The following is a 10462-nucleotide window of genomic DNA, read 5'->3' as shown; positions in this document are numbered from 1 at the left end:
AACACTGACAGTTTTACAGAGGAGGTAGGATGGAATCTGAGGCCCCCAGATTAGGTAGAATTGTTAGAAGGGGAAAGTAAATACTATATAGTCATACACTGCATAATGATTTTTCAGCCAATAACATACTACATATATGACAGTTGTCCCATAAAAAGAACCCCCAAGAAAATTCACAATGAGGGGTTTAGCACAAGCTTTTGCAGACCTCAACAAGCTCCTTAAAAAGTTTGAAAACATAGACCCCCAACACCAAAAGGTTTTCATTAACAGAGAGGAATGTTCATGGTGCATTATCTGTTTACACGCAAATCTATGATTTAACACAAAAAAAGGGGGGGGGGGGAGGAAAAAAGAGAAAGAAAGGCCCTGGCCGGGTAAGTCAGTTGGTTAGAGCATTGTCCTGGTACGCCAAGGTTGTGGGTTTGATCTCTGGTCAGGGTATTAACAAGAATCAACCAATGAATGCATAAATAAGTGGGACAACAAATGAATGTTTCTCTCTTCCTATCTCTCTCTCTCAAATCAATAAATAAAAATTTAAAAAAATAAAAATCAGTAAGCCACCCTGAACATATTTATTTTTTTTAGAATTATGAGCCCTAGCTGGTTTGGCTCAGTGGATAGAGCATCGGCCTACTGACTGAGGGATTCCAGGTTTGATTCTGGCCAACGGCACATGGGGGGCTGGAGGGGGGGTGTTGCACATGCTCGATCCCCAGTAGGGGGCATGCAGGAGGCAGCCAATCAATGATTCTCTCTCATTCATGTTTCTCTCCTTCTCCCTTCCTCTTTGAAATCAATAAAAATATTTTTTAAAGAATTATGAATTTATTAAGTCATCTGGAAAGCCAGATGGGCTGAGACCCAAAATGGCGCCAGCCATCCTGAACATATTTCTGAAAGGAGTGACACTTCTTCAAGAGCCTTCAGGAGGTATTCTGGAAGAAGACATTGTGATCATAGGAGATGACAACTCCATGCATATTATGGCCCCTGAAGGCCTTCCAGTGGGACAAGATATTGATGATCCTGACTCTGCGTAGGCCTAGGCTAATGTGTCTCTTAGTGTCCTAGTTTGTTGTTGTTGTTGTTAATCCTCACCTGAGGATATTTTTTCCATTGAATTTTTAGAGACAGTAGAGGGGGGCGAGGGAGAGAGGAGAGAGAGAGAGAGAGAGAGAGAGAGAGAGAGAGAGAGAGAGAGAGAGAGAAAGAAGAAGAAGAAGAAGAAGAAGAAGAAGAAGGAGGAGGAGGAGGAGGAGGAGGAGGAGGAGGAGGAGGAGGAGGAGGAGAGGGGGAGGGGGGAGGGGAGAGAAACATCGATGTGAGAGAGACATCTCGAATGGTCTCCTCCCACATACACCCCAACCAGGGCCTGGGATCCATGCCCTTGACCAGAATCAAACCCGGTTGATATTCTAGTCACTGAGCCAAACCAGCTAGGGCCCATGTCATATTTGATGTTCTCCACACACCTAGGGGAGTAGTGATATCTCACCCTACAGAAGAGGACACTGAGGCTCAAAGAGGTGCGATGCCTTCTGAAGCTAATAGCCTTGATGCAGGAAGTTACCAGCCCCAGCTTGCACCATCCCTGACAAAGCTGACAACCACAGTGGGACAGGGGGTCCCTTGTTATAGCCATATCCATGTCTGTTGGAGTCAGAGGGGGCCTCCTTTATGGGGTTCAGAGGAAGCTGTCTCCCTATGAGGAGCGGGGGGAGATTAGTTCCAGCATATCAAGGCTCCAATTTAAATTTGAAACAATCCTGACATCTGATCACTAGTTTGGTCAAAAAGCTTTGGCCCTCAAAGGCATCCACCTAGTATTCTTCTCCAGAGTTCCAAATGTCTTACAACTGACATTCAGAAACACCATGGTGAGTGAAAACAAGCATGATTGGGGGCAGTTAAGCCCTGAGCTGGAGCGTGACCCAGTGTGGATCCCCAGCCCCTGCACACTCCGGAGGACGAACTCAGTGGGTTTGGGGTCCCAGGTGATTCCTGCCAAGAAGGAAGAGATGGCTAGGACTTGGAATTTTGTGGAAACCTGGTCAGAGAGTAAATGCCTTTATCTGGGGCTTAGGACTCAATGGAGAGAACCAAGCACAAATGAACCATGACTCATTTCTTTGTATATTAGCTCATCATTTCATCTCTTCACTCTCCTAGTTCATTTAGTCACTCCACATACTCACCTTCACTTTCACATTCATACTCTTGTTTCCTCACTCAGTGACCCTGTTGCTATGGCTGAGAGCTATGTAGGTGACTAAGGCTCCAGATACGGGAAGACATCTGGGCAGACAAAAACACAAGGCAATAATAGAAGAATGTACAAAGTCTGCAGGGTCATCAAAGGCATCAGGGAGGATGTGAAAAGGAAGGTGCTGGGGCAGCAGACATTCCAGACAAAAGAAACAGCAAGGCATAGAGGTGTGAACAGCCGGCCTGCTTAGAGAGATGAAAACTTCAGTGTGGCTGGAGCTCTGGGTAGAGGGGGAGGGGAAGGATAAGAAATGAAGCTAGAAACTAGGTTGAGACCAGGCTGGAACAGGTTGTGAATGGCAGATTAAGAAGCATGGGCAGTGTCTTAACCGGTTTGGCTCAGTGGATAGAGTGTTGGCCTGCGGACTCAAGGGTCCCAGGTTCGATTCTGGTCAAGGGCATGTACCTTGGTTGCAGGCACATCCCCAGTGGGGAGTGTGCAGGAGGCAGCTGATCGGTGTTTCTCTCATTGATGTTTCTAACTCTCTATCCCTCTCCCTTCCTCTCTGTAAAACATTAATAAAATATTTTTTTTTAAAAAAAGAAGCATGGGTATGTATATATATATATATATATATATATATATATATATATATATACAATATTTATTTATTTATTTATTTATTTATTTATTTATTTATTTATTTATATATTAGGAAGGGAGAGGGAGAGAGAAACATTGATGTGAGAGAGAAACAACCATGGGCTGCCTCTGGCATGCCCCCACTGGGAATTGAGCCTGAAACGAAACCTGGGCATGTGCCTTGACCAGGAATCAAACCAGTAACCTTTTGGTGCATGGGACAATGCTCAACCAACTGAGCCACACAGGCTAGGGCAAGAATCATTGGCTTTATTTTTGAGGTCAGTGTTTCTCAAAATGTAGTCTCTGGACCAGTAGCATCAGCATCACCTGTGAACCTAATAAACACAGATTCTCAGGTCTCATACCTAATGAATCAGAAATTCTGTGGCTCAGCCTTCTCTGTTTTTTGTATGCTTATTTTTTCTTTTCGTTTTTTCTTATTGGGGTGACACTGGTTGATAGGGTCACATAGGTTTCAGGTGTGCATTTCTGTTACAAGATCTGCATCTTGCACTGTGTGCCCACCACTCAAAGTCATATCATCATCATCTTAGCCGAAACCGGTTTGGCTCAGTGGATAGAGCGTCGGCCTGCGGACTGAGGGGTCCCAGGTTTGATTCCGGTCAAGGGCATGTACCTGGGTTGCGGGCACATCCCCAGTGGGAGATGTGCAGGAGGCAGCTGATCGATGTTTCTCTCCCATCGGTGTTTCTAAGTCTCTATCTCTCTCCCTTCCTCTCTGTAAAAAATCAATAAAATATATTTAAAAAACAAAACAAAAAAACAACAACAAAGTCATATCATCTTCTGTCACCATATATTAGGTCCCCTTTACCCCCCACCCTCCCACCCGCTTCTCTCTGGCAACCACCACACTGCTGTTTGTAACCACCAGTTTTAGTTTTATATCCCACATATGCATGAAATCATATGATTCTTAGCTTTTTCTGCCTGACTTATTTCACTTAGAGTAATATTCTCAGGGTCCATCCATGTTATTGCAAATGGCAGCATTTCGTATTTTCTTATGCCAGTCCTCTCTGCTTTCATATGTCCTCCAGGTGATTCCTGATGCATATTAATGTTCGAGAATCACTTTTCTGGGTAGTAGGGAGCCAGGGGAGGTTTGTGAGCAGGGGAATGCCATAATAGCACTCTCAATCCGAAAGCACTTCTGATAGCAGCATGGAGGCTGGACTGACTAGAGGGATTAAAAGTGAAATTGGGGCAGACAGGAGTATAATTATGTGCAAAGAAATACATCTGAGACAGCGGATGTGGCAGAAACTGGTAGATGTTCTTCAAAATCTGATTTTTAGTTGGACATATGCCTCTGAAAAACTAAATATCCCAGCTTCCCTTGCACTTGGGTGTGATCATGTGACTAAGTTCTGACCAATAGGATGTAAGAAAAAGAGATGTGTGTAACTATGAGATTATGTGCCCCAGGTGTGCCCTCCACGGTCCCATTTGCCCCTGGCTGGCATGAAACATGGTAGGAAGCCATCTTGAAATATGTGGTCAAAGACAAAACCCTAGAAACAGTGAAGCAACAAGAAGCAATGCCTGGCTGGCATGGCTCAGTGGTTGAGCATTGACCTATGAACCAGGAGGTCACAGTTCAATTCCCAGGGCACATGCCGGAGTTGCAGCTCAATCCCCAGTGTGGGGCACATAGGAGGCAACCAATCAATGATACTCTCATCATTGATGTTCTTTCTCTCTCACTCCCTTCCTCTCCAAAATCAATAAAAATATATATATATATATTTTTTTTAATATATTTTATTAATTTTTTACAGAGAGGAAGGGAAAGAGATAGAGAGTTAGAAACATCGATGAGAGAGAAACATCCATCAGCTGCCTCCTGCACATCTCCTACTGAGGATATGCCCGCAACCCAGGTACATGCCCTTGACTGGAATCGAACCTGGGACCTTTCAGTCCGCAGGCTGACGCTCTATCCACTGAGCCAAACCGGTTTCGGCAATAAAAATATATTTTTAAGAAAGATAAGAATCCAGGATACCTCTTATCTTGTAGTCATCATCCCAGCCTGGAACTGCTTATGGCCTGATTGTTATCCACTTTCATTTTATTTAAGCCACAGTTATTTTGGGTGTCTGTTAGGGAAACTAAACCTATATTCTATCTGATACAGTGAGCATGTGGCAACGCGAAGCACACTTTTCAAACTATACCTACTTCCTTCCCTTCCTTTTTTCTTTCCCTTTCTTTTTTCTTCTTTTCTTTCTCTCTCTCTCCCTCTCTCAAAGGAAGTTGAGAAAGCTTAAAATTAAGAATGTGTACAATAAATTTCATAAAATACCAATATGAAGTTAAGCCCATTGGGATTACTAAACATCAGATTTAGCTCTAAGCTTCCTGGAAACCAAGCCAAAATGGAAATAGGATGAATCAGCCTCAGAATGTTTGATATCAAAGGAAAGGGCATCTCCCAGTTTTCCTGGCAAAAATTCCAATAATTTCTTGTGCTGGAGAAATTTCTCAACTGAAGTCATATATTGATAATATTCTCCATAAATCTGACAGCAAATAGAAATTGAGTTTGATGTGTGACTTCTTCTCACAACCTTTGATGAAAACTCAGAGCATGTTGTTAAAACACAACTCTGGGAGAATGATTCTGCAAGGGACCAAGCTAGGATGGTTCTAAGCCCTTTCTGTGAATTCTCTCATTTGGTCCTCTCAACAACCCTATGTAAGAACAGGTAATACTATTACCCTTATTTTACAGATGAGGAAACTAGGATACAGGAAGGGGAAGGGACAGATCAGATAACTGGTGGTGAACCAGTTTTGTAAGCCAAGTCTTAGACTCTAGAAGCCCTATTCTTACCGTCCCTCTCTGGGCCTGCCAGCACTACCACATACAAAATTAAAGGTACAGTGGAGCCTCATTTCTGAACAATTCGCTTTTCAGCCTGAAAACCTTTTTATGCTGATACCTGCATGATCAATCACATTTCTCTCAGGTGACAAACAAATGAGAGAATGCACAAATATGAGTCAGCTTACTACTATTAAAATCTCAGGATATTGTGCTATGAACATTTTAATGTTTTTCTGCTTTTGTTGCTGCTTATAGTTATTGTTAAATTTTCATTTTTTACTGTACATTTCCTTTCCTTTTTGTTAAATTTTCATTTACATTTCATGTCCTTTTTGTTTTTAAAGTGTTTATAGATTAGACAGTATAATATACATGTACTGTATATAAGAAAGTTTAAAACATGGAATCATTTGGGGGTTTGGAATGGATTAATCCAATTTACATTATTTCTTTTTTTTTTAGGGGGAGGAGAGGGGGAAGAGAGAGGGAGGAGAGGGGGAAGAGAGGGGGAGGAGAGGGGAAAGAGAGGGGGAGGAGATCCCAATTTACATTATTTCTAATGGAAAAAAACAATTCGGTTTTCGAACAGCCTTCCGGAATGAATTAAGTTTGAGAAACGAGGTTCCACTGTACTATGGGTTGAGAATCAGACAAAAACACAAGAATCATTGCTCTAAAATATGCCTGTATTAGCCAAGAGAGATCAGGGAGATCTGGTAAATATTGGAAGGATCTCTGAGTCTCTCAAGATGGGCTGCTCCTGACAGGGTAAGAAGTAGGAGTGGACACCTTGAAGGCAGAAGGAAAACTCCAAATTTGGAGCTTGATTACAACATGGGGGGCTTCAAGAATGGAAGAAGAAATAATATTACAAGCAGTTATCCTGAGATAGCTGATGTATAGAAAAGGAGAAGAGAATTCCTCTGACCCATTTCTTACTGAGCATCTACTTTGCACCAGGAATGTCCTGGGAACACAAGTGACAGCAAAGGAACAAGCCTACTAGGTGAAAGGCACTTTCCAAGTTGTCTAATTTTCAAAATAGTGCTACAAAGTAGATATGTTTATCAGTATGATTATGCCATGTTATAGGTGAAGAAACAGGCTCAGAACAGTGAAATGATTTACCCAAGATCCCACAGCAGGTATGGGGTGGAAGTGGAGTTTGAAACCAGGTCTGTTTGACTTCAAATGTCTTTTAATGCGCCATCACTGTTTCAATAGAAGGAGAAAAAAGATGTGAGATGACATTCAAATCCATTCTATTTCTTTGTTGTTGTTGTTTAAATATAATTTAAATAATTGAACACCAAATTGGTACACACCCCAAAAATATTTCTTTAAACATCTTGAAGCAGATAGCTTTGTTCTAATTCAGAATTGTTTTCTTGAAATTGATTCCCAGAGAGGAATTCCTGGCTCAAAAAGGCCTGGACATTATTTAAGCCTTTGATGCATATTGCCAAATTGCTTTTTTGTTCCTTTTTATTTAATTTATTGAGGTGATACTGGTTAACACAATTACACAGGTTTCAGATGCACAATTCTACAACACACCATCTGTACACTATATTGTGTGTTCACCCCACCCCCCGCCAAGTCAAGTCTCCATCCATCATCATTTATCCCCGGATACCCTCTTCCACCTTCTTCCTCCCCCTCTGCAATCACCACACTGTTGTCTGTGTCCATAAGTTTTTTCTCAATTCCTCCACCCTCCCCAACCAGCTCCCCCTAACCCCTCCCCATTAAATTTGCTTTATAAAATATTTTTAACAGTTCATTTTCCCACTAGAAATGTAGAAGTATCCATTGCTCACAATAAAAGCAGGCTTTAGTGTTACCAGTTTTTTAAACTTCAAGTTTGAAAGGCTATGAGCTCTTTTAGTTTGTACTCTAATTACTTGTGAGGTAGAAATTGTTCCTTGTTTATTGTTTCATCTGTTTCTTTTGACTATTTATTGGGTTCTTGATCTGTTTGTTACCAATTTTATGTGTTCTTTACTTAACAGAAATATTAACCCATTGTCTATAAAACATTTCCCAGTCTGAAATTTGCCTTTTACTGTTGGCTATGATTTGGGAGTAGGGTCTGGGTTTTTTGGTTTGTTTCCAGCAACAGAAATTAAAAAAATGTTTTATCTTTTTAAAAAAATATATACATTTGTATTGATTTCAGAGATGAAGGGGGGGGGGAGAGAGAGAGAGAGAGAGAGAGAGAGAGAGAGAGAGAGAGAGAGAGAGAGAATCATTAATCGGCTGCCTCCTACACACTCTGCAACCAGGGCATGTGCCCTGACTGGGATTCAAACCATGACCTCTTGGTTCATAGGTCAACGCTCAACCACTGAGCCATGCCAACCGGGCAAAAGAATATTTTAATGTTTTATAAACCTGTCCATCTTTTCCCTGTGATTTCTCCCATTTTCACTCCTCCAATGGCTTATTTTCTGTCAGGTTCAAGAACTGAGGGAGATAAATTCTTTGTCATCTTTTTAACAACAAAGGAGAGAAGAGGATTATTTCCTTTTTCTCTTCATAAATTTGCCCTGCCTTGAGTCACTTTTTGTTTTAGTATCTTGAAATATGCTCGTTGTGAGGGTGGGGTCTGTAGGAAGTAATGTGTATGTGTATATGCATCCCCAAACGTACGAAATAATATGTACCACAAAATATTAACACTGGTTATTTCTGATTGATGTGAACAGAGCTGGGATGAATTTGTTATTCACACCTGCCCAGCACCCCTATTTCCTTTGGGCAAGATACCCCTCTTCATTCCTGGTGACTCTGGTGTGGCTGCCATGATAGTACATTTGCCCAATATAGTATCTCACTCACTGGCAAGTTTTTGGGGCCAAGAGGTAGGCATGTCACTCCAGCAGAACCCATCAGAGAGTCCTCCCCTGAGTATACAGCTCTCCGTCTGCTGGGTTCAGTTGGAAAGCTGGGGCTGCCCCACACCATGTTTCCCGCCAGGTACAGATCACGCTGCAGAAGAAAGGAAAACTGTGCAAAGAGACATCGAGACAAGGAGAGATGAGAGAAAGCAAATTCTACGACTACCATGTCTCCAGTTCCAGACTCTAAGACCTTAAAGCCTGGTGTTTTTCCTTCCATCTTGTCAGCTATTGTGAGCCATAGGGTCCTCTTTGATGAAACTGGCTTAGGTTGGGAATGTAACTTGGCAAGTGAAGGAATCTGATCAGTAGCAAAAATAGTCTTGTGTATGTTTTTAGTAGTTTATGTAATTTTCTTGAATGATCATATATTACTTGTATAGTATAAATATTTTTTAAAAGAAAAAAAGACTGCCCTGGCCGGTGTGGCTCAGTTGGTTGAAGCATTGTACTGTACACCAAAAGGCAGTGGGTTCAATTCCCAGTCAGAGCACATACTCAGGTTGGGGGTTTGATCCCCAGTTGGGGTGTGTATGGGAGGTAGCCAACCAATGTTTCTCACATTGTTAGCTCTCTCTCTAAAGTCAATTTTTAAATCTTTTTTTAAAAAGACAGAATGTCTTTGCTAGAAAAAGGAAAGCATAAGTGCCCTGAGACATGCTTAAAAGTAGACAAAATGTATAATAGAGCATAATAAGTATACAAGTCTTCAGAAGGTTAGAGGCCACCTTATCACCTTGGGAATGTTAAAGAGAAAACAGAAATTTGTGGTGAGACGACCTTAGCTCAGTGTGTATTTGGGGTGGGCATAGGGAGGGGAGATGAGGAGCTCAGTCCTGGGCATGAAGTATATTTTTCCATGGACTAGACCAGTGGTCGGGAAACTGCGGCTCGTGAGCCACATGCGGCTCTTTGGCCCCTTGAGTGTGGCCACGAAGTTTCAATCGCACTGTACGTGCAGGCCCGCATGTGGTATTTTGTGGAAGAGCCACACTCAAGGGGCTGCAGTTTGCTGACCACTGGACTAGATAGTCAGAGATACTGAGATTTGAGGGAGGGAAATTGCCCCTTAGCCTCTTGTCCCTGGACAAAGCAGGTCCCTTCTCTGAGCTTCAGTTTACAGTTAAATATAGCTCTCATATTTTGAATCCCTACAGGCACTTCACATCCATTATCTTAGAATTCTCAGGAAAACTGAACAGTTATCAATATTCCCATATTCCAGATGAAGAAGCTGAGGCTCAGAGAGGTAAAGTGAGACTCAGATTAGTCAATCTCTAAAGACTTTTTCGAAATCTTAGCTATCTTTCTCTGTACATTGGTCATAATAGATTGACCACCCTCTGACACAGTCCTGTGAATAAAGAAGGAAAGCCAGTTGAAACTGAGTTAGGGTAAGCATTATCTTCTCCTCATCTCCAGCTGGACAATGCAGGAAAATTCAGGAAAGGGGAGAGGCACTGGCACGTGATTAAGGTGAGTGGGGATCCAAAGCAATGTGCCTTCCCTGGCTGGTCACAGTCCAGCTCTACCCCCGCTTCCTGTGAGTTGCTCCCCCTTCCTCCCTCCGCACCAAATTTCTTCCCAAGGAAGGCCTTGCGCAAGAGGACCTCGGTCAGGTCCCTTGGCCGCCTGCCTGCCGCCCAGGAGCGGTTTCGTGCCCCGCTTCCCTCCAACCATCAGCCCCTGGCGCCTGCCCAGTCACGTGGCACTTTGGTTCTCTTTGGCTAGCCTCCTTCTGGATCCCGATTTAACTCTCTCTCCTCCCCCTTTCCTCCCTAGCCCCAGTCCCTCTGGGCACCACACCCAGGTGTAGGGAATTGGGGCATCAGCTCTGCCTCACTGAGGGAC

This window comes from Myotis nattereri (genome assembly GCF_964212035.1).
Source record: "Myotis nattereri genome assembly, chromosome: 14".
NCBI classification, from domain to species: domain Eukaryota; kingdom Metazoa; phylum Chordata; class Mammalia; order Chiroptera; family Vespertilionidae; genus Myotis; species Myotis nattereri.
This window is presented reverse-complemented; position numbering follows the sequence as displayed.